The sequence below is a fragment of the Pelodiscus sinensis genome, chromosome 25 (assembly GCF_052426305.1).
Source record: "Pelodiscus sinensis isolate ZL-2025 chromosome 25, ASM5242630v1, whole genome shotgun sequence".
Classification (NCBI taxonomy): Eukaryota; Metazoa; Chordata; order Testudines; family Trionychidae; genus Pelodiscus; species Pelodiscus sinensis.
In genome coordinates, this window is record NC_143076.1 from 1,299,059 (window position 1) to 1,322,859 (window position 23,801).

The window sequence follows — 23,801 nt, forward strand, 5'->3', positions numbered from 1 at the left end:
AATCTTGCAATCTGAGTTCAAATCTTAGTAGGACCTCCTGGGTTGGGGCTTATTGTTGTGAGGTTTTTCACACTGCCTGGCTATGCTGCAGGCTTCTTGCACAAGAATGGCAGTTCTTGTGCAAAAACTAGCACAATGTCTACCCTGCATGTGCATTCTTCTTCAAGAAAATGTACAGTAAACCGTTAAGAAAGAGGGCTTCTTGTGCAAGAGTTATTCCTCTCCCCATAACGAATAAGCCCTCTTGCACAAGAAGGCAGTGTGCACAGGCAAGAGGGATTTCTTGCACCAGAAACCCCTATGGCTAAAATAGCCATTAGAGCTTTCTTGCACAAGAGAGCATCTATGCTGCTGTAGATGCTCCTTATGAAGAAATAAACCACCTCATAGAGCTGGAAGGGACTTTGAGAGGTCAGATAGTCCAGCCCCCTACCCTCATAGCAAGCACAGGAACCCTCCCTGACAGATTTGCCCCAGATCTCTAAATGGCCCCCTCAAGGATTGAATTCAGAATCCTGGGTTTAGCAAGTTAATACTCAAACCACTCAGCTCTCCCTCCCTGTTGTGCCAAAGCACATGGATGTGTGGACGTGCTCTTGCACAAGAACTCTTGCCCAAAACAGTTCTTGGGCAAGAAGCCTGCAGTGCAGATGGAGCCTAAAGTTTTTCATAATTTTTTGTTTTAAAAATATTTCAAAGAGTTGTTCAATGTGCCCCAAGCCTGGAATTGTGCTGCAGCCGCCTCCCTCGCTACGGTCGCTGGCTCCATGTGCACTGGCCTTCTGTCTGGGTGCTGGCAGGGGAGTGAGAGGTGGCAGGTACCGATGGGTAACAGGTGCCAAGGCGCATACACAGACACCAGCGCCTGCATCTCTGCAAGTGATACCACTGTGCACACCTCAGCTTTTAGCAAACACTCTCCTCCTGTCTGCGCCTAACACCAGTGTCAGTGTCTGCTCCTGAGGGGTCCTGTCTGGGGGAAAATGGCAATTCCAGGGGACCCGCACAGCTAACATGGTAAAGAGGAAACCAAAGAGACTCCACTAGGAAACATGACAAGTGTTACCCCAGATGGGACTTGAACCCACAATCCCTGGCTCCGGAAGCCAATGCCTTGTCCATTAGGCCACTGGGGAACATGAGTGATGATAGAGAAACCGAAATTCCCTTTCTTTCTGGCTGGCCAGGGATACCCAGGGCTGGAAGGTTTTGGCTTTTCACAGTGTTCCCTGGGCTGTTGTACAATGCTCAGTGCTGGTAACAAACCCAAACACCTCCTGGCTACATCTACCCTGAAGGCTTCTTGCGCAAGAACTGTTAGGTGCAACAGCGCGTCCACACTGCCATGTGCTTTTGCGCAAGAACGTCCATGGCAGTGTAAACGCTCTCTCATGCAAGAAACCCCTGTTGCCCATCCATATTGCCTTCTTGTGCAAGAGCTCTTGCACAAAAGGGCTTATTCCTCATGGGGAGAGGAATAACTCTTGCGCAAGAAGCCCTCCTTTCCTACATTTTGCCATAAATTTACTTGCAACAAGAATGCGCGTGCATTACAGATGCTCCTCAAGTTTTGTGTAAGAAGCCTGCAGTGTAGACATAGCCCCTGGGTGCCCAGAGAGGGGCTGTCTAGTCACAGTCTGGCTCGGAGCACTCTCTGGAATGGGAAGATGTCCATGGAGCAGGCGTATGACAGCAGCACACGGCTCTGGTGGGCTGGGGAGGGAGGCCCAGCATCCAGAGGAGCGTTTCCAAGAGAAGCTTTTACTGACAGTGTCTGTCTCTAGTCTGATTTCACAGTGTGGTGAGACACTGGCACCCACAGCAGCATGGACGGGGTGGCTGGAAGGAGTGGCTGGCGGGTGGCTGGTAGGAGCAGTGGCAAGTGGCCAACGGAGTGGGTGAGATGCCTCCTATCCCCAACCCACCCCCAAGAGTGGGAGGTGAGCTCTGAAAACCACCTGTGAGCTCTTATCTGCCCTGAGCAAGGGCAGCAGCTGTGAGTGGGGTATGGAGAAAGTTTGGGCATGTGAATGGGACACTTATATGGCTGGACTTGCATTGCTGGCAAAGGACACTGCTCAATCCCCTTCAGCAGGGACTTACTTGTGGGTTGGTTCTGAACCCTGCTTGTGCCCAGGCCTGACATAACCTGCCCCACAGAATTCACACAGCAAACGGGGCTCTCAGAGCACAGGGGGAGTTTGGGGGCTCGTTGCTGGGCCGTGGGGTGAAGCATCAAACCAGACCCCTCCTGTAGGGCCTGTGAGTGTTGCAGAATCTGGGCCTCTGCACCTGGGTAACGGCAAACAAAAGGTCTGGGGGCCACACAGAGACCCCGCTGGGCTGAGCAGGAAGTGGCTGGGATTTCACTTCATTTATGCCTGTGGGCTTGTCTGTCTGCAGCCTGGAAACCTCCTGGCTCCTCAGACCACTGGTCTGGATGGAGCGTTACAGAAGTCGGAATAATGGAATTGCTGTGTGGACGCTCCCATTGTTATTGCAGTGTAATGGCCGTTATGCCCAAGGAACGCTGCTGTGTAGATGCAGCCTAAGAGAAATGCTGAGCAAGTGCTTCTACAATGGCAGGGGAGACAGGGAAATGAGGTCACTTCTCTAGCTATCAAAAATGGGACATGTCAGGAGTTGGATTTGAACCCACATCTCCATTCAGAAACCCAAACACCCAACTGAGGGAAAGGTAGGACCTTGCATCTGGTGCCTTAGACCACTCGGCCATCCTGACACCCATGTTGAGACCTTCAAGTGAAGTTTTCATACATGTGTGAGTTGCTCAGGGAGGCCAAGGGGGCACCTCTCTTTCCCCATCTAACAGCCGCTCTACAGCACAGCTGGGTTTATCCCCACTCACCCTTGTGGGGTGTTTTGCAAAGAGCTGACAAGAAGCGGAAGAGGGGAAACTGCTGGCCGGCAGAACTGAGGCTTGGGATTCTCCTGTGCCAGGGAGTCTGTGTCAGTGCCCTTGGGGATCCAGAGCTGGGTGGCTCCTGGGCTTGTTGGCTCCATACCAAGGGTGTCTCCTCTGCAGGGCGATGCTTGTTCCCGGGGCTAACACTTATCCCTGGGACACACTTTGTGCAGGGACCGTTGCTGGTCTTTGTGCCACATTATGTGTCTGGGACGTGGGAGTGAGGAACCTGCCCAAAACAGACACGTATCCACACACCACCCCCCAGTTCTGCGTCCCCGGCCCTCCTCTGTCAGCCCCACACACTGCCCTGAGCCTCCCATCCTGCGCCCCCACACGTAGCTTTCTTACAGATGCTGTTTTATCGCAACCCTCTCACGCCAGCCTCGGCTCCCCAGGGGGTAGATTGTGCTGCCTCACCCCCCAAAGGAGCACTCGTGTGCCCATGGGCAGAGACCCCACCGGGGGATTGGCCCTGGTTGTCAGGCAGCTTGTGATGCTGCCACAGAGCACTCACCATGGGACCTGCAGGGAGGCTGCTCTCAGGGCACCCGGGACTCTGGGCTTGCGGCTGACACTCTGCGCTCCTGGCTTCCCTGCAGCCCTGGGGTCCAGCTCTGGGGTGGGAACCTTTTCTCAGCTGGGTGGAAATCAGCTGGGGGCTGAACACAGGGGACAAGTGGAAAAACAAAACAAAACCCTCTTTGACTTGGCCCAGCCAACCCAGGCGCTGGCCCAGCTCTGCCCTCCCTTCTACCCCAGCAGTGGCCACGCTGCAAAGCGGAGAGAGGAGATGTGGGAGGGGGCTACCCCCAGGGCTCTATTGTGCAGTGGGAAGTCGGTTGCACGTCTAAACTGTGGTGCTCTGTGTGAGCCAGCCCAGTTGTTGAAAGCTTGTGGGTTCAAATCCTTGAACTGCTTTGTAATTGGCAGGGCAGCTTTTACAGAACAGGCCACCCCTTGAAAGTGGCCAAAGGGGCCCAGGACAAGGGAAAAGACACAGGGCTGCTCCCTGGAGCAACAAGTCTCTGAGTATCAGAGGGGTAGCCGTGTTAGTCTGAATCTGCAAAAGCAGCGAGGAGTCCTGTGGCACCTTATAGACTGGTGTTGGAGCATAAGCTTTCGTGGGCAAAGACCCGCTTCGTCAGATGCATGTGATGAAGTGGGTCTTTGCCCACAAAAGCTTATGCTCCTACACTTCAGTTAGTCTATAAGATGCCACAGGACTCCAAGTCTCTGAGCAGCACCAAGGTGGTCTGTGCCAGACATAAGGCAGGGTTCTCTGGTTCTAGGACCATTTGTTGGTTTTTAATCTGTCACAGCTACAGACTAAAAGGGCCCCCCTCTGAAGGGAGCGACTATGTGGCCCCCAGACCTTTTGCAACCAACCCAAACACCCCCAGGCTACATCTACCCTGCAGGCTTCTTGCACAAGAACTGTTTTGTGCAACAGTTCTTGTGCGCAGGTCTTGCACAACAGTGTGTCCACACCGCCATGTGCTTTTGCACAAGAAAAGTGCTTTTCTGCAAGAGTGCTCATGGCAGTGTGGACGCTCTCCTGTCAAGAAACCTCTGATGACCATTTTAGCCATAGGGATTTCTTGGGCAAGAAACCCCTGTTGCCTGTCCACACTGCCTCCTTGTGGACGAGTTCCTGCGTAAGAGGGCTAATTTTGTAATTTGGTGCTGCCTACACAGCACTTTTTTCAAAATAAATCACAATTCCAAAACGCCCCTCACTCCTCATGCCATGAGGTTTGCAGGGATGTCAGAATAGCAAGCACGTTACGGCTTGAAACAAGGGGCTTGCTCTTAAGACGCGTCTGTGTGATACGAGCACCACGTCCTAAACCTCCGAGCTATCCGGCCCACGGGTGTCAGTCTCACAAACATTTCCAGAAAATCATGCCAGTGTAGACTTAGCCAACTTGAGTAGCTTTTTCAGAAAAGGCTTTTCCGACATTTGGCCTGTGAACACTGGGCAACTCACACAAGGGAGGCAGCAGACAGAGCCAGCCCAATGCACCAGCCTCCCAGCACAGGGGAGACCAAGCCCCAAGGCCCCAGCAGGTGCCTGGCCTGATTCATCTCCCTTCCCCAGACTAGCACCCAGGGGCATTATCAGCTGATGTCACCCTTCTCTCTCACAAGGGAGTTGGGCTCATCCCAGGCACACACACATCATCAGCAGCTATGCTTAACAGGGCACCCAGTAGAGCAGCAGTAAGAGCAGATGTTGCATGTTAGGCAAACATGATAACCACTACACCACAGAAACACACGTTGGCTCTGGTGGATTTTGGCTGACTGTTCTGTTCCTGGCTCTTTCTAACACCCTACTCTGCAGGGGAGGGGAATGCACCTTGTGAACACTCCACCTCTGGTTCTCAGGGAAGCCACTAACCCGAGCTGCCAGCTCCTCATTTCCCCACCAGCCCCTTGAGATTTGTAGCTCAAAGCTGGAGCTGCTGTGGCAGGAGGTGAAGCTACAGAAGCTGACGGGGAACAATCAGCGGGCGGAGGGTTATTTTTTCTCCTCCCTGGGCTGATGTGGCTAGAACTGAGGAGAAGAAAATCCTCTTCCCTTCTCCTCAGAAGATGGAAATTGCAGTTGATTCTCTCTCTGGTTCTACTAAAGCTGGACCCCAGGACTAGACTTTTGCTTTTTAAAACCCTGGTGAAAGCTGAGAGTGAATTGACTGTAGGCTGAGAAGGTGAGTTAAAGAAGGGCATCACCCAGCATGGGGCTTGAACCCATGAGCCTGAAATTAAAAGTCTTACAGCTACCAACTGAGCTAGCCAGGCTGCACCCAATAGCTTTTCTGACACCCTTTCATAGCATAGCAGAAGCCAAGTGTTCTCCATTGCCTGACTCAAGGCTCTTTCTTGCCCCTAATGGAGGGTTCTGGTCTATGGGGAGGTTTGAGCTCAAATCCCCCTCCTGACACACCCACTTCTTTCCCCACAAGGAACGGCCCCATTTCCATCTCTCCAGTGGAAGGAGAAGGGTCTGGGTTCAGGATTTCTTTTAGCGCAGCAGCAAGGGGAGATGGAGGAAAAAAAAACCCCTTTGCAAGCTTTGTTCTCATGGCACCTCCTGCTCTTTGTTACTATTCTATTCCCACTGTGAGGGAACCACCAAGTTCAACTGAAGGTAAAACCAACTCGAGATACATGTTGAAGGAAAAACCCATTGACCTGGCAACAAGGCACCACTGGGAGTTGAACGCAGGATCTTCTACTTACTAGACAGGCACTTTAACCAAGTAAGCCACAGTACCCTCCTGGGGAACAACCCTAAAAATGTTCTGCTTTATCATTCCAGACACCCCTTCCCATTCCAAAGTGCAGCCGTTCCCCGTTCCCCTCCAGCTCTTGCCATGACTCAAGGTCTGCGCAGCCTGAGACACGTGATTGGCAGCTGGAACCCAAAACCTTTTTGTCAATTGTAGCACCAGGCCCCAAAGGGACAGACCCAAGGCAGCCGCCTGGTCCTAAGGCCGGGCCTGCAGCCAGGGGGAGGGAGAAGAATCTCTCCTTTCAGCTGGAGTTGAATCAGCCACCTAAGGGCACTTGCCGAGCACCCGCTACAGGCCTCTGCTCTGCCAGCTGAGCTATGGAAGGTGCCTGGGGCAGGCTGCTTTGCCTATGTTGGCCCTCCCATGAGTGCCAGGGCAAGAGCCCCCCGAATGGGAGGGGCAGAGGAACCCAGCAGCACAGGGGTGTCACAGGCGCTTCACCCGCAGAAGGACCCTTGAGTGATCCAGGCAGAAACGCCGCGTCTCGCTCCCTGCAGCTCCCCTTGCTGCCCTGGCAGGCGCTGCCCCTTCTCCCACCGGCCTGGGCCTGGCCTCCCTCCCCCGCCCGGCACCACAGAAAGCCCTGTGGAGGCAGGAAAAGGGAATAAGGGAATTTGTGTGCAGCCATCTTGGTCTTGTTAACAAGAGAGCAAGAGTCAGGCTAAGTCTGTGGCCTGACAACGCGAGATCTGGAATTAGACGCTGCCTTCGCCTCTCGCCTCCATACGGAGATAAGGATAGAATGCTGACTCTGGCAGGGACCTTGAGAGAAGGAGCATCTGGGTGGAACTAAATAACTGTTAGCCATTGGTGTTTGTAATGGGAAGGAGACTAATTGTTATTGTTATTATATTTAATAGACAGTATATAAACTGCTTCATAATTGCTTGTATTCGAAGATCTGCCTCGGAGAAGGGGGGCTTCCCCCCCTGTCCGAACCAGTTTTTCCCTTGCTGCAGCTCGTAATAAAACTGCCTCTGGCTACTTGTTGCTTACAAACGCAGAGTGAGGACAATGTTTTCTTCCACAGCCCCTTGGCGTGAGCCTGGGCAAGCCAGAGGCCTCAGGCCTATCCCCTCTGAGGGGCTTGTGCCTCGGCCTCCTCTGCCCTTGGTGCCGGCTCTCCCGGCTGCCCCTGAGCGCTGCTGGCCAAAGGAGGCAGCAAGGTAGGAGAGGGGGGAAGGAACAAGTCCTGCTGAGGCCGAAAGCTCGGGCTTAAGCCTCCAGCCCCAGCAGCCTGGCTAGAGAAGGGGAGACACAGGGCAGGGCTTGTACAGAAGGAGAGGGGGGAGATACAATGGCAGCTCCCTCACTCCATCGGGCAGGAGGGGGGGCAGAGGTGACTGGTGGTGGCACTTGGGGGCACCAACTCCTCTGCCCCTGACAGAATTTCTAAAGGTTATAACCAGGGTGTCCCAAATGCCCCCTGCCTCTGTGGGTGCCTCTCCCTGCGCCCCTCCCTCTGCAGGCTCCAGTCCCCCCGGGGGAGGAGCTGCCCCCTCCAGCAGCCTGAGGGGAATTTCTTCTGATCTATTAGGGACTGGCAACAGTTTATTTCCATATTTGCATATTTGTTATTTGCATAATGTATATGCAGATATGTAAATATAATGTTACTGGTCTGGCTCAAGTTTGTGAATGGGTTTGCCTGTCCATGGTATAAACACAAAGGCTGGAAACACTGGCCTGGTCCATGGGGGCTGGCCAAATGCAAGGCAGGCAAAACACTGGGTGAATGGGAGGGATATTTTCCCCACCAGGCCTTTGTCCTTCAGAATCCCTGGGGACGTTGGGTTTTGTCTCGTCTGGTTTCCCTTTTCCCTGATTCCCTCCTGTGCGGTGGGGAGGGGGCAGCTCTCGCCCTGGCACAGAGATGGGATGGGTAGATGCTCTGAGAACGAGTCCCTGGGCTGTTTGGCGAGAGACCTTTCACCCTTCCGCTCTCTATAGTACTATCAGGATGGCTGAGTGGTTAAGGTGTTGGACTTAAGATCCAATAGATGTTTGGCTATGTGGGTTCAAATCCCACTCCTGGTAGTTCCCTGCTTTGGAAAGATGTTGATCTGGATGGTGTTTTGCCCTGCGATGAGGGTAGGGGACTGGAATTTCATCTCTGAAGGTCCCTTCAACTTTTAGTGCCAATTGCGCTGCTGAGGAATGTGGACATTTATGGCAGAATGGCCAATTGTCTAGCAAAGAAAGGCCACCTCCCTGAGCATCCTAGAGCCAAGGTCAAGGAATCACAGCAGAGGTATGTGAGGGAGGAACCACATTACTGTGCATGCTCTTGGAGAGGATAAAGAGCTGTGAGAGGAAGCCCTCAGCTTCCTCAGACCCATTTGTGCCTGTTTTTTCAGGGTTCAAGTAAAACCCCCGCAAGGAGTTTTGATGCTCCCTCTTTACATTGCATTGACTAGGAATCGAACTCAGATCAACTGCTTGGAAGGCAGCTATGCGCACCACTATACCACCAATGCCTGCCTGTAAAGGTGCTGGGAAAATTAGTGAGGGAAGCCCATGTCTGCCATGAGGCTAGCCAGAGGCCAGAGGGTGCCTGTGTGGTTTGGGTAAAGCAGAACTTCTTGGTCATTTGGCAGAGACCAGAAGTGGTGACGCTGGGGTAGTGGCTGCCCTGCGCTCTCCGTGGTGTGAGGAGCCGGGCGGGAGAGGAGTCCCAGAGGTTGTTGGGTGGGAGAGTAGAGTTTATCAGACTTTGGGCTAAGCTCTAGAGCAGCCAAGGGAGAGGTGGGGAAGTGGCTTCTGGATACTCTGTGTGGCCCGGGGATGCGGATCAAGAGCCGTCCTTGTGTTTGTTGCCGTAAAGTGTTGTTTCTGGGTCATTTGCCTAAGATCGAGCACTTCTGCCTTCCGGAGAGCCATGTCACAGGCACAAGCCCCCAGAGACCCCTTCAGGGACACATCACAGGCAGGGCCGGACCGAGCCATTCCGGTGCCCCGGGCTGACAGTTCAATTGCGCCCCGGGTTGGGGGAGGGCGCATGCATGTAGCTGGCGGTGGCAGGATGCACGTGCCTGGCCCAGCCCGGCTACCGCTGCTGGTGGGCAGCCTTAGGGCACCTGGGGCAGGCTGAGCTTGGCCATGCAGGGCCCCGCAGCCATGGGGGGAGGGCACTGCTGGCCAGCGCTGCAGGGGTTCACGTGGCCCCCGCCCCGGGCAGCCGCTGCAGGGTGGCTGCTGGGAGCTACTGCAGCCCGCAATCCAAGAGCCAGGCACGCAGCGCCTGATGGCAGCTATAAAGGGCGGCTGCCCGGCTAGCCCAGGCCTTAATCTGGCCCTGGTCACAGGACCAAGCAAGGGACAGAAACACTGGGCACTGTCAGTGTCTGGGCCAGAGATAAAGACCCTCTTGGAGCTGTGATCCGAGGGGGAGTCTCTGCAGGCCCGGCAGTCCAGGTGGAGGAATGTGGACATTTGTGAACATAAAAACATAAGAACGGCCGTACTGGGTCAGACCAAAGGTCCGTCTAGCCCAGTGTCCTGTCTGCCGACAGTGGCCAGCACCAGGTGCCCCGGAGGGGGTGGACTGAAGACAACGATCAAGCGATTTGTCTCCTGCCATCCGTCTGCAGCCTCTGACAAACAGAGGCCAGGGACACCATTTCTACCCCCTGGCTACTAGCCTTTTATGGACCTAACCTCCATGAAATTATCTAACATATGGCCCAATGGCTGATGGCCTTGCAGAGAGAGGCCACCTCCCCCATCCTGCATCCTAGACCAAGTCAGACCCAAGGTAAACGAATTGCGGGAGGGGTATTTGAGGGCCCGTGAGGGCAGGTCCCGCTCTGGGGAAGCACGGCAGCACTGTGCATACTGTGAGGAACTGGACCGAATCCCGGGGTGTGGGGAGCCCCTGTCTCCAGGGATAGTTGTGGAGTCTGGGATGGAGACACCTGGGAAGCAGCAGCTGCAGCTTCAGGATGACAACGCTGATGACCTGCAGCTCCAGGAGACACAGGAGGACTCCCAAACGTCTTCAGGCAGCGGGGAGGGAACATCAGGTGAGTGCTGGGAGGTTGCAACACCCAGGACATGTCTACACTTGCAGTCTCCTTCAGGAGAAGGATGCAAATGGAGACATTAGAAATTGTAAATGAAACCAGGATTTAAATATCCTGCGCTACATTTGCATAATTACGTCCGGGTGCTATTTCGAAATACTTTATTTTGAAATAAAAGACATTGTTTAGATGCAGTTGTTTTGGGAGAAAACCCTTCTTCCGAAATAACCCTTAAACTCTCCCCTCTGGTCTGGACCTAACAGCAGTGTCAGCATTTGCTAGTCGGGGCTCTGGACAGCACCTGCACGGAGGGAGATGGCAACTGCAGGACGCCCTGGCCAACTGTCCCAATGTCTCCCAGCAGAAAAGAAAACAAAAGAGGCCAATGCAAACAGCCCCTGGCAGTGAGGGAGTCAGCACGTCAGTGGGTGGGGCAGCGAGCTGGGGGCAGAGCTGGGCTCTAACTCACTGGGTGACCTTGGCCCATTCAGTGAACCTCTCCCTGCCCCCATGGGCCTGTCTGTACAGCAGGGACAGCAACACTCACAGCCCCACAGGAGGGGGCTGGTTTGATGCTTCATCCCACGGCCCATCAAGGAGCCCCCAAGCTCCCTCTGTGCTCTGGGAGCCAGGTTTGCTGTGTGAATACTGTGGGGCAGGTGACGTCAGGCCTGGGCACTGGGATTAGTTACCATTTCCATGGCCCTGGGGCACTGCTGTACTTACAGCTGTGGTGGCCGAGTGGTTAAGGTGGTGGATTAGAAATCCAATAGGGTTTCCTTGTGCAGGTTCAAATCCTGCCCACAGCGAGGGCAGAGTTTTGGCCACACCCCAACCAAGGCCACAAGCTACATAACGCCTGAGACATTCTCCCTGTCCCCAGTCAAACACTTTCTGCACCTTTCCAAGAGAGACACGGGCCTGGTGCCTCATTGTGGATCTCTGAGCTCTAGGGAAACTCTCAGCTCCTGCAGCCTCTGCCCCTTGCCGAGGGCCCCATGGCTCAGCCCTACCACCGGAGGCTGCCCTGCTCTAGAGTGGGATAGGAGTTGATCCAAAGGACCAAAGGTCCATCCGTAAAATGTTGGGGATATGATGTGGGTCACTCCTCCTCAGGCACACAGCCCCCGCCTCCCCCCCCCCCCCCGCCCCGCTCTCCCACTGTTGGGAGCAAAGGTCTAGAGAAGTACGGGGGGGAGGGGGGCCTTGTTCCCTGCTCTTGCTCTGCCTCTTCCCCCAAGGCCTTGGCCAAAGAATTGGTAACAAGAATATTTGTGCAAGTTTATGCATGTTTCTGTGGGGTAGTGGTTACCATGTTTGCTTAAGATGTATCTTCTCCAGAGCCCTTAGGCTGAGGCCTGAGTCCAGGCAGTGCCCAGTGGAGCCCAGCAAGGGTGGAGGGAAGGGCTGGTACTTGGGGTGGGGCCGGGGGCTGTTCTGAAAGGCTGCAGGCGCCGTTAGACCCTTTTGTCCTTCCCTGTCTCACCCCAGCGCTGAGCAACACTCAGTGTCGGTCTGAGCATCTGTCCTGCTCTGGGACGTGTCTCTGTGGCAGGAACCTGCCCAGGCGGCTCTCGCAGTGAGGCCCCTCCCTGGCAGCACCGAGCAGTGAGAGCTGAGTGAAGGGGGAGGCAGGCCCAGGGGGAGAAGGCTCCATGACTGTGTCAGAGGGAGGCTCTGCCCTGGCCAGTGGGGAATCGTTGCCTCTCCGAGGGGCCCAGCCTGGTGGGATTTGAGAGCAGCCTTCAACTTCCTGAAGGGAGGTTCCAAAGAGGATGAAGAGGATGGAGAGAGGCTGTTCTCAGTAGTGACGGATGCAGAACAAGGAGCAATGGGCTCAACTTGTGGTGGGAGAAGTCCAGGTTGGATGGGATGGGTTCCCTAGGGAAGTAGTGGAGTCTCCACCCCTAGAGGTGTTTAAGTCTCCCTTTGACAAGGCCCTGGCAGGGTTGATTTAGTTGGGATTGGTCCTGCCTGGAGCAGGGGACTGGACCTGATGACCTTCTAAGGTCTCTTCTAGCTCTATGTCTCCCCAGGTTACTAAGTGGGGGCTGGAGCCAGTTCTGTGTTGTCTCCTTCTACAACTAAAGCCAACTGCTGGGCTAGTGCTGTGTGTGCCACAGAGCTTCCTCCAGTGCTGCCCACATGGGAGAGGGGAGGGGAAGTTTGAGTGACCCAGCTCTGCCCCTTCTGAAAATGGCAAGTGTTGTCTTAGCAGTGCCAGAGAGGTGGGAAGGAGCCTGAGGTAACCTCTTGCATCACAGCTGCTGTAACATGTGACACTGAGGTGAGAAAAGTGACTAGGCAGTTGTCACATGAAATGACAGGCTGGTTTCCCTGACTGGGAATCGAACCCAGGCCACAGCAGTGAGAGTGCTGGATCCTAACCACTAGACCATCAGGGACACATGAAACATACCTCTTTGCTCACCTACACCAGCCTTTCACAGGCCATTTTCTGTCCACTTCAGGATGGGGGGAGGGTCCATTCTCCCTTGCCCAGAGGCGACAAGAACAGAAACCAAACAGAACATCAAAGCAGCCAGACTGAGTCATGTGAGTTATCCAACTAGCCCAGGATCCTGTCTCATGACAGCAGCCAATTTCATTGTCCCGAGGGAATCCTCAGAACAGACAATTGTCAAGTGATCCCTCCTGTTGCCCATTTCCAGCTTCTGTTATACACCAGCTAGGGACACCTGCCCTGTCCACCCTGGTTAAATGCCATTGATTGACCTTTCCTGCATTAAATTGTCCAGTTCTGTTTTGGACCTTCTTGTAGATTTCACCTCCACAACATGCTCTGGCAAGGAGTTCCACTGGGCGCAAAAATGTTTCCTTTTGGTTCATTTTTAACTTGGTTTCTGGGCTCCCTGAGGCCCTTTCACACACAAGGGCTTTCTCTGCAGTGTGCTGGGGGGAGAAACCCCTGAGCCAGTGACACGGACTGACCTAGGCGCAGGCCAACAAGGGGGGTTTCAGTGAAGCTACATGTAAATGGATCCATCTAGTAACCACTGCCAGCCACACGCACAGGGGAGGGGACTTTAGCCAAGAAATCAAGGACTCTGAGGCAGGGTTGGAAGTGAAGGGGGTTAATCAGATGGACGGGAGTTTCCAGTGCTGGGCTGTGGCTAAGATGGATGAGGGGACGTCACAGGGCACTAGCACGGCAAGGGGACCAGAGAGGGCCCTGCTGCACTGAGAGACATGGCAAAGCCTGGGACTGAACCAGGGACCTTTAAATGTTTCATCTTAGGCTCCCCACACTGAGCTACCCATAAACCCCTCTAGCTGGTTATTAACTGTCCGGGATGTCTGGCAGCCGTGTCACAAACATGATGCCGTCGTGCCCGGCCCAGGAAGGCGAGACTGGTGTTTCCTGCCACCTGCAGTTTGACTTGCTCCTTCCCCCCATTCCTGCCTTAGCTCCCGGGCTGACCCGGCAGCTGAAGTGGTCGGGGACCCAGCAGCCTGGGCAGGGAATGGACTCCCCAAGGGGCCCACGGTGAGAGACAGGGGGCTGGCGGCTCAGGGAGGGGCGGTCCCAGGAGGCAGAGGGCACCTGTGACTCTCGGCTGGCAGCTGACACTCTGCTCCTTGCTTCCCTCCCGCTGCTTCACCTCCCAGGGCTTCTTTCTCCTTCCCTGTCCATAGCAGGCAGCTACACAAAGGCAAGTCACCAAACCAGACAGCCCTGTGGCCAGCATGGGGCTTGCACTCACGACCTGGGCGTTATCAGCATCAAGCTCTAAACAGCTGAGCCAGCAGCCCACGAGGGGCCCTTTGGGAAAGACCCCACAGGCAGCTGCAGGGACGTCTCTGCCGCTGCCACGAGCTCGTCTCTGATGGGGCCACGGGCGACTCACTGAGATGTGGGCTGGCTAGTGCAGAGTCAGAGGAGCAGGAGCCTGGGTGGCTTCAGGGGGGCCTTGAGCAGGAGCAGGTTTTGGGGGAGGGGCTGCTGGGCCACTGAAGCAGGTGACCAGGTGGTTGGCAGCAGCTCTGTGGGCTGGGCACATGGTCCCATCACCTGGACATATGGAGCCTCCCTCTGTGGCTTGGGCCTGAGGAGCCTTGGGCCAGCCACTGCTACAGCAGGAATTTGGGATCAGGTCACCCCACTGGGGACAATGGAGGGAAGAGAAGAGTTTTCCCTGCCATTAGGGGAAAGCTGGCCAGACCCTTTTAGCCACTGGGTCTTTGCAGACTGGATCCTCCTCCTACCAGTTCTCTGGCCTCAGTCCTGCAAAGCTAAAGTGTGTGTGTCTGGGGGGGGGGGGGCAGAGAAAGAGTAGTCACTGCGGTCAACAACCATGTGGCCAACATGGGGCTTGAGCCCATGCCCTTGGTGTTATTAGCACCACGCTCTAACCACCTGAGCTAGCCGGCCTTCAGAAGCTGAGCTCACAAATGGCCCTTTCAGAAAGGCGCCTCATCTCTGACAGGGCCACTAGCAACTCACTGTGACGTGGGCTCACTAGTCCAGATGCTTTGAGGTTTGGTCAAGGTGGCTTGCGGCCGGCAGACCCAGGGCAAAGAAGCAGCCGGAATCTCTTGCTGCCAGCACCTTGCCTCCCAGCTTCTTCCCTGTTGGCAGCAGCCGCAGCCCCTTTTGGCCACTGGGAAGAGAGGCAGGAATGGGGCCAAGTAGCGAGTCAGGCTGAGGGGGGCAGGCAAAGCTCATCTTCTCTTGCAGGGCCACTGGCAACAGCTTCTCTCTTGTGCGCTGCTGCTGAGGAGAAAAACACCCTGAGAGGGACCAGAAAGACCAATTTAAAAGATTGTTTGGGGGGAGGGGCACCTGCTAGTGCCAGGGGGCAAGAGTCAGAGCCTGGCAGCTCCTGGGGACCACAAAAGAGACCACAAGGGTAAGCAGCAAGCTCCAGGCAGGTTAAGTTTTAGGGCCCAGCCCATCTCAGCCAGGCAGACCATAGCATCAGACTGAGCTCCAGGGGGCATCAGACACCCAGCAGGAGGCACAGAACTCTTTCTCTGGGGAGCCTGCAGATAAGGAGCCCAAAGCTCATAAAGTTGGAGGGTTTTGCAGCAACCATCCCAACCCCAGCAAGTCCCACTGAGATTTTAACTCGGATCACATGATTCAGAGTCTGAGTGCTGCCTCTTACACCATGGCTACATCTAGACTACCGCGTTTTGTCGACAAAGAGCGTCCAGACACATTGAGTTCTGTCGACAAAGCAAGCTGCTTTGTCGACAGAACTCCGTAGTCTGGACGCAATGTTACAGGCAATAACACCTTCTGTCGACAGAAGGTGTTATGCCTCGTAAAATGAGGTTTACCAGCGTCGACAAAACTGATGAGTTCTGTCGACGTTATGTCGACAGAACTCAGCGGTAGTGTAGATGCTGGTATAGTTTTGTCGACAAAAGTCCTCTTTTGTCAACAAAACTAGGTAGTCTAGACACACCCCTAGACTGCCATGTTTTTCCAGCAATGCTTTTAACGGAAAAGTTTTCCGTTAAAAGCATTTTCAGAAAAGAGCGTCTAGATTGGCAGGACACTTTTCTGCAAAAGCACTAGATGCGCTTTTCTGCAAAAAAGCCCCGATCGCCATTTTCTCGATTGGGGTTTTTTTGCAGAAAAGAAATCTCTGCTGTCTACACTGGCCCTTTTGCGCAAAAGTCTTTTGGAAAAAGCCTGGACTCAGAAGCTGGGAATGGGTGACGGGAGGGATCACTTAATAACTGTGAATGAAATTGGCTGCTGTTGTGAGACAGTATCCTGGGCTAGCTAGACAACTGGCATGACCCAGTCTGGCTGCTTTGATGTTCTGTTTGGTTTCTGTTCTTGTCACCTCTGGGCAAGGGAAAATGGACCTGCCACCCCATCCTGAAGTGGACAGAAAATGGCCTGTGAAAGGCTGGTGTAGGTGAGCAAAAAGGCATATTTTGTGTGTCTCTGGTGGTCTAGTGGTTAGGATCCACCACTCTCACTGTTGTGGCCTGGGTTCAATTTCCAGTCAGGGAAACCAGCCTGCAGTGTCATGTGACAGCTGCCCTAGTCTCTTTTCTCACCTATGTGACAGCAGCTGTGCCCCAAGGCAGTATGGACACAGGACAGGGGTTTCTTGCACAAGAGAGTATCAGCACTGCCATGGATGCTCTTGCTCAGAAGCACAGCTCACACATGGTAGCATGGATGTTTCTTGCACCAGGAACTGCCACTGCAGACATAGCCAAAGGGACCTTTGGAGCTGAAATCCAGTCCCCCTCCTAACAGCAGGACAGAACCCCACCCACATTACTGTTTCTCCAAATCAAGTATCTACCATCTACCAGACAAACATCTATTAGATTTTAAGTCCAACACCTTAACCACTCGGCCATCCTAGTGGAATGAAGTAATCCAGAAGGGGGAAAGGTCTCTCTCCAGACAGCCCAGGGACTGCCTCTCAGAGCATCTGCCCATCCCATCTCTGTGCCAGGGCTTCCCACTGAGAGGCTGAGAGAGCCGCCCCCTCCGTGCCAGTGAGGAGGGAAGCAGGGAAAAGGGAAAGCAAATGTAAGCGGGGGAATGGTCCCGCTCTTGTGGGGAACTTTCCTGGCTTCTATACACCCCGGTGAAATGAACCAGCGAAAGGATCTGAGTCCCCGCTCCCACTTCCTTTACCCCACGGCTCCCTGATCCTGAGGGCTCCCTCTCCACTCTCCTGAGTAGCAGAGCCCTTGAAACCCCAACAAGGCTGGGCCCAGGTTTCCTGGGGCTTAATCCCTGACCTTGTAGTCACTAGGGGCAGGAGTTAGGGTGTCCCCACTCCGAGGTGCTCTCTTTACACTGCAGGCCTTCTTGGCCCAGTGACCACTTCATAAGGTTCAAAGCAAATACAATTTATTAAACATCAACTGATTAAAGAGAATAGAATAAGAAACAATGAGACTGGTTAAATGGGAACACACAGTCCTGCTCTGTAGCACAGGGACATCAACACAGCAGTCTGCAGAGTGTAAGGACAGTTCACAGTCTCTTCCTTAGAAGCCCTGGATGTGCTGCAAGGGACTGCAGGCTGGACACGCTTGCACTGGCAGTGACCACACAGCCTCAGTCTCTAAGTGGCCAGACCCCTCTCCCAGTCCAGAGCCTTTCCCCACACTTTGCAGGTCCCAGTAGCTCACCACATCCAGCTGCAGGCTGTGCTGCTTGGCCAGTTCCAGCTCCTTGTGTTGTTTCTCTGTTCCTTTTGGCTTTCTGAGCACTGCCAGTCTGCTGCTCAACACAGGGTCTGCACTGCTTGGCCTGTCTGTGTCTGGTTCTGTCGCTGCAGGACTTCTTCTCGTACTCCTCTTTCAGCTCTCTGTCTTTGCAGGACCTCTTCTGCACACAGCTTGTTTGTTCAGAGACAGAGCCAGAACAATCCCACTTACAACCTGTCAGTCAGGCTGAGCTGGAGTGTTGACTGCTTTCCATTGTCTCTGGGGTCTGTCAGTCTCATGAACCCTTCCCCTTCTGAAGCTGGTAAACCAAAAAACTCCCACAGAGTTTTAGTAAGGGGTAACAGTCCCCTTACACAAACAAGACAAAACCCAACCTCTGCGGGGATTCCGAGGGACAAAGTCCTGGTGGGAAAAATCCCCCCCCACACACACAGACTTTCACCCAGTATTTTCCCCACCTTGCATTGGGCCAGCCCCCCATGGATCAAGCCAATATTTCCAGCCTTTGTTTTTACAGCATGGACAGCCAAACCCATTCACAAACTTTTGCCAGACCAGTAGCATTACAGTTCCATGTCTGCAGGGCTTGCCAAGGGGCTGCGAACCCCGCTCGCCAGCCGCGCAGAATCGCACACTGCGCATGCACAGACTGCACTGAGCACCACACCGGGCTAAAGTCTACTCACCACGGGCAGATTGCCCTAATTGCCGAGCCCTGCATATCTGCATACGCATTATGCAAATAAGTGTAGATATGTGCAAACACTGATCTGCTCGCTCCCCCAACCTCGCACGTGCTGGGAGCAGTTTCCCTGGACCCAGGCTGGGATCAAACCCCCTCTGCTGGGAACAGCCCTGGGCCAGATTCTCCTCCTACAGCCCCGGGGCAGCTGCTCTCTGGAGAAGGGGGGGGGTCTCTCTTACCTGCCCCCGCAATGGGCAGGGACTGGGCTGGGGGCACTGCCCTGGGAGAGGTTCCTGAGGAGAAGCTTTCCCCCTCCTGGCAGCCAACACTGGGGGAGCTCTGAGACTCCAGGGCAAAGGCCTCCAGCCCGCCAGGTCCTGGGATTAGGAGGCCCTGGAACCAGGACCCCTGGAGTAGTATTGTGGCCAAGGGGCTCTGACCCACAGGGGGGCCGGCCCCAGAGCCCAGGGCCCGGGAGGCTGGTCAGCAAGTGAGACTCGCACGTCAGTCCAAGCTACTTTCTCCCCGGCTGCCGTTCCTGCCTGTCCTGTGCCAGCGCCGCGCGCAGGCGAGTGGAGGGCTGAGCCCGTCGCCCAGGCCTGGCGCGGGGATGGAACATGGGGCACGTTTCCCCCTGTGAGCGTGTGCGGGGGCAGGAGGGAGCCACATGGGCCCGGCTGAAGGTTTTGTGCTGGGGCTGGAGGCTTGAGCCCGAGCTGTCGGCCTCAGCGGGACTTGCTCCTCCCCCCTCCTGCCTTGCTGCCTCCTTTGGCCGCAGCGCTCAGGGGCAGCCGGGAGAGCCGGCACCAAGGACAGAGGAGGCCGAGGCACAAGCCCCTCAGAGGGGACAGGCCTGAGGCCTCTGGCTTGCCCAGGCTCACGCCAAGGGGCTGTGGAAGAAAACATTGTCCTCACTCTGCGTTTGTAAGCAACAAGTAGCCAGAGGCAGTTTTATTACGAGCTGCAGCAAGGGAAAAACTGGTTCGGACAGGGGGGGAAGCCCCCCTTCTCCGAGGCAGATCTTCGAATACAAGCAATTATGAAGCAGTTTATATACTGCCAAGGGGCTTTCTGTGGTGCCGGGCGGGGAGGGAGGCCAGGCCCAGGCCGGTGGGAGAAGGGGCAGCGCCTGCCAGGGCAGCAAGGGGAGCTGCAGGGAGCGAGACGCGGCGTTTCTGCCTGGATCACTCAAGGGTCCTTCTGCGGGTGAAGCGCCTGTGACACCCCTGTGCTGCTGGGTTCCTCTGCCCCTCCCCTGGGAGGCCGTCCCCTTCGGGGGGCTCTTGCCCCGGCACTCGTCCAAGGGCCACTTGGGCAAATCAGCCCACCCCAGGCACCTTCCATAGCTCAGCTGGCAGATCAGAGGCCTGTAGCGGGTGCTCGGCAAGTGCCCTTAGGTTGCTGATTCAACTCCAGCTGAAAGGAGAGATTCTTCTCCCTCCCCCTGGCTGCAGGCCCAGCCTTAGGACCAGGCGGCTGCCTTGGGTCTGTCCCTTTGGGGCCTGGTGCTACAATTGACAAAAAGGTTTTGGGTACCAGCTGCCAATCTAATGTCTTGGGCTGCGCAGGCCTTGAGTCATGGCAAGAGCTGGAGGGGAATGGGGAACGGCTGCACTTTGGAATGGGAAGGGGGTGTCTGGCACCATAAAGTAGAACAGTTTTAAGGTTGTTTCAAGGAGGGCACCGTGGCTTAGTTGGCTAAAGCAGCTGCCTAGTAAGCAGGGGATCCTGGGTTCAACTCCCAGTGGTGCCTTGTTGCCAGGTCAATGGGTCTTTTCTTCCCACCATTCTTCAACATGTATCTGGAGTTGGTTTTACCTTCAGCTGAGCTTGGTGGTGCCCTCACAGTGGGAGTAGGATAGTAGCAAAGAGCACGAGGTGTCCTAGGGGTTTGATTTTGTGAGGCTTAGCTAGACTTGCTAAATCAAGCTCTGGAAGATGGATTGCAGCAGCGATCTCCACCAGAGTGAAGACATGGCCTAATGGTGCAATTAGTTAGATGCCAACACTAATAGCCGCACTGCTGGTAACTCACTGGCTATGTCTAGACTGGCAAGTTTTTCCGCAAAAGCGGCCACTTTTTCGGAAAAACTTGCCAGCTGTCTACACTGGCCACTTGAATTTGCGCAAGAACACTGACGATCTAATGTAAGATTGTCAGTGTTCTTGCGCAAATACTATGCTGTTTCCGTTGGGGAAAAAGCCCTCTTGCGCAAATGTATTTGCACAAGAGGGCCAGTGTAGACAGCTCAGGACTGTTTTGTGCAAAAGAGCCCCGATGGCGAAAATGGCGATCGGGTCTTTCTTGTGCAAAACCGCATCTAGATTGGCACGGACGCTTTTCTGCAAAAGGTGCTTTTGCACAAAAGCGTCCGTGCCAATCTAGATGCTCTTTTCCGCAAATGCTTTTAACGGAAAAACTTTTCCTTAAAATCACTTGCGGAAAAACATGCCAATCTAGACGTAGCCACAGAGGCGACATCTACACTTAAAGTTTTCTCCTTAAAAAATATGTTAATGAGGGACTCAATTGCATGAGTCACCATCTCATTTGCATATTTTCTGCCAATGGGATTTTTGTGCAAAAACAAGCAGTGTGAACACTTTTTTGGCACAAAACCCCCTTTTCCCAAAAGATTCTTATGCCCCCCCCAAAAGAGGTATATTGATCTTTCAGAAAAAGGGGGTTTTGTGCAAAAAGAAAACTTCCATACTGCTTGTTTTTGCACAACAACCCCAGCGCAAAATCAGTTTGCCAGAAAATATGCAAATAAGATCATGACTCATGCAAATGAGACCCTAATTAGCACCTTTTTTTGCTGACAAAACTCGTTGTGTAGATAATGCAATAGAAGCACAGCATGTCAAAGAATTGTTCCAGTGACGCTCCCAGACGAGGGGGTTACAAACCCCGCGCTAGACCCCGTGCCAGGGTTTCGTCACCTGCACGGCTGTTCCTGTTCTGTTCCGCGCTGTGAACGTTCCTGAGAAGGTTGGAACCAACCCGGCTCCTTTAGGGAACGGAAGCTCCTAGGGGCGGAGACTGAGGTGTTTAAACAGTGCGAGCAAACCGGGGGCAGCACCAGCCCGCCCAGACGGGAGAATCGCACTCGGGTGTCCCGGGGTCTGGCTCGATCACAGCGGGTGGGCTACTGAGAAGGAACGCAGGTGCAGGCTGCAGCGTTGGAAGCTGGGGACAAGCCGCCAACTTTGCTGCCGCGGGGCGGGCTGGATCCTCTGTAGGATCCGTGGCTGACCCACCCTCCCCCGGGGCAGTTCAGAGGCTCGTGCTCTGGCAGCGACCAGAGTCCCAAGCCCACCTGCCCCTCCCGAGGGAAGTGCGGAGCCCGGCACCCCCAAGCTACCGGCCCAAGGGCTCACGGGGAACCAGCACGCGGCCTGCGCCCGGAACAGTGGTGGGACCGGCAGCAGCTGCCCAGCCCGGCCCGCAGCAGCGAGCTAGGGGCTGCAGCCGCAGCTCAGAGATCTGGGCTCCTCCGCGCGCTCTGGTGTACCCAGGAATGCTCATTTACATACCCACGATGCATTGCGCACAGTGATTCACCACCCGCGTCCATGGGGCAGAGTTTGCTCCTAAAGCCCCTGGCTCCCATGCAAAACTCGGGCTATCAGCATGGCAGAGCAACAGGCTGCAGAAGGGGTCGAGATTTGCAGACGGTCCGGTGTAGCCACCGTGAGTTGAGAAACAGATGCCGTTTTTCTGGCAGCGCCTCTGCAGCTACTGCAGTATACTCTGGTTTCTCTTCAGATTGTATAAATCTTTTGCCTTTTACTAAAGTTTTCCGTGGAGTGGAACATTTATGAGTTTGTACTCAATTTTTTGAGGCTTCACTCTGGTGAAGCTACTCAATGGTGTGAAAAAACAGAACTGAACTATTAGGTTTTATAGCGATGCCTGTGTCTATTTGAAAATGTTGTTATACCTTATGATGTGCTACCTTTTAATAGTAGTAGTTGTGTTAGTCTAGTCTAGCTAAAACAAAAAACAGAACTATGTAGGGCTAACAAGAGGGGCTACGTCTAGACTAGCATGATTTTCTGGAAATGCTTTTAATGGAAAAGTTTTCCGTTAAAAGCATTTTTGGAACAGAGCATCTAGATTGGCACGGACACTTTTCCCCAAAAGCACTTTTTGTGGAAAAGTGTCCATGCCAACCTAGACGCGCTTTTCTGCAAAAAAGCCCCGATAGCCATTTTCGCGATCCGGGCTTTTTTGCGGAAAACAAATCTGGGCTGTCTACACTGGCCCTTTTGCTCAAAAGTTTTGCGCAGAAGGACTTTTGCCCGAACAGGAGCAACATAGTATTTCCTCAAGAACACTGACAATCTTACGCGAGATCGTCAGTGCTTTTGCCTAAATTTAAGCTGCCAGTGTAGACAGCTGGCAAGTTTTTCTGGAAAAGCAGCTGATTTTCCGGAAAAACTGGCCAGTCTAGACACAGCCTTCCATTAAAAGCATTTGTGGAAAATCATGCCAGTCTAGATGTAGCCAAGGGATACAATCACAAAAAGTGAACACCTATAAAAAAGACAAATCAAATATCAGAACAGAGGAGAGATGGGAAGGGGGAGGTAAATGTCTGTGAGCTAATGACATTAGAGGTGATAATTGGGGAAGCTATCTTTGTAATGGGTAAGATAATGTATATAACTGGACAAACGTCTCAGATGCTTCTCCAAAGAATCAATGCACACAAAAGGGATATCAGACAGTATCACAAAGAAAAACAGTGTCTTGCCATTTCAACCAGAAATGGCATTGTCTCAACGACTTGATTACCTGAATACTGCTTGGCTACATCTACGCTGGCATGATTTCCAAAAATGCTTTTAATGGAAAAGTTTTCCGTTAAAAGCATTTTCGGAAAAGCACATCTAGATTGGCAGGATCTACCAGTGGCCCTACAGAGCAAAATGAGCTTTGCCTGACCGCTCAGCCTGACTCCCTACTTGGCCCCATTCCCGCCTCCCTTCCTGGGCTGACCCTGTGGCCGAAGGGACTGCGGCTGCTGCTGACAGGGAAGAAGCTGGGAGGCAAGGTGCTGGCAGCAAGAGATTCCAGCTGCTTCTTTGCCCTGGGTTTCAGTGCGCCATGCCGGTCACCAGCCATCTTGACCAAACCTCAAACCATCTGGACTAGCCAGCCCACGTCACAGTGAGTCGCTAGTGGCCCTGTCAGAGAAGAGCCCTTGGCAGCTGCAGAGACAGCCCTGCAGCTGCCGGAGGCGCCTTTCTGAAAGGGCCATTTGTGAGTTGGGGTCTGATAGGTCAGCTAGCTCAGTTGGTTAGAGTGTGGTGCTAATAATGGTCATGGGTTCAAGCCCTGTGCTGGCTACAGAGATGTTTGCTGTGGAGACCGCCCCTCCCTGAGACACCAGCCGCCTGTCTCTCACTGTGTTGTGTGCCCCTTGGGGAGTCTGTTTGCTCAGGGCTCCAGGAGCCTCCCACTCCCGTAGGGAATGACACAGCCCTGTGCCCTAGCCCAGAGCCATGCCCAGCCCGTGTGAAACAGGAGGGTTCATTGAGCGTCTGACACAGCACAGGGACCCAGGCAGGCAGCAGGGGCTGTGGGTGGGGAGTGAGGGCACCAGAGGGGGCAGGGAAACAAGTAGCACCAAGACTCTTGCCACCAGGGTCTGCCCACCAGGCTGCTGGGCCCCTGAATTACTTCA

The 23,801-nt window shown here is 54.3% G+C and overlaps 1 protein-coding gene and 5 non-coding genes across 6 annotated transcripts in view; 3 read left to right on the top strand and 3 right to left on the bottom strand.

Moving 5' to 3' along the window:
* LOC142824458 (uncharacterized) overlaps window positions 1-23,801 on the bottom strand; it is a 376,972-nt gene that overhangs the window by 265,249 nt on the left and 87,922 nt on the right.
* TRNAR-CCG (transfer RNA arginine (anticodon CCG)) lies at window positions 1,063-1,136 on the bottom strand. The gene has a single exon. It is a non-coding gene; the product is annotated as a tRNA-Arg (tRNA).
* On the top strand, window positions 8,180-8,262 carry TRNAL-UAA (transfer RNA leucine (anticodon UAA)). The gene has a single exon. It is a non-coding gene; the product is annotated as a tRNA-Leu (tRNA).
* On the bottom strand, window positions 12,581-12,652 carry TRNAE-CUC (transfer RNA glutamic acid (anticodon CUC)). Its single transcript has one exon. It is a non-coding gene; the product is annotated as a tRNA-Glu (tRNA).
* On the top strand, window positions 19,788-19,861 carry TRNAT-AGU (transfer RNA threonine (anticodon AGU)). The gene has a single exon. It is a non-coding gene; the product is annotated as a tRNA-Thr (tRNA).
* Window positions 21,858-21,973, top strand: LOC149521660 (U5 spliceosomal RNA). Its single transcript, XR_016347864.1, has one exon. It is a non-coding gene; the product is annotated as a U5 spliceosomal RNA (small nuclear RNA).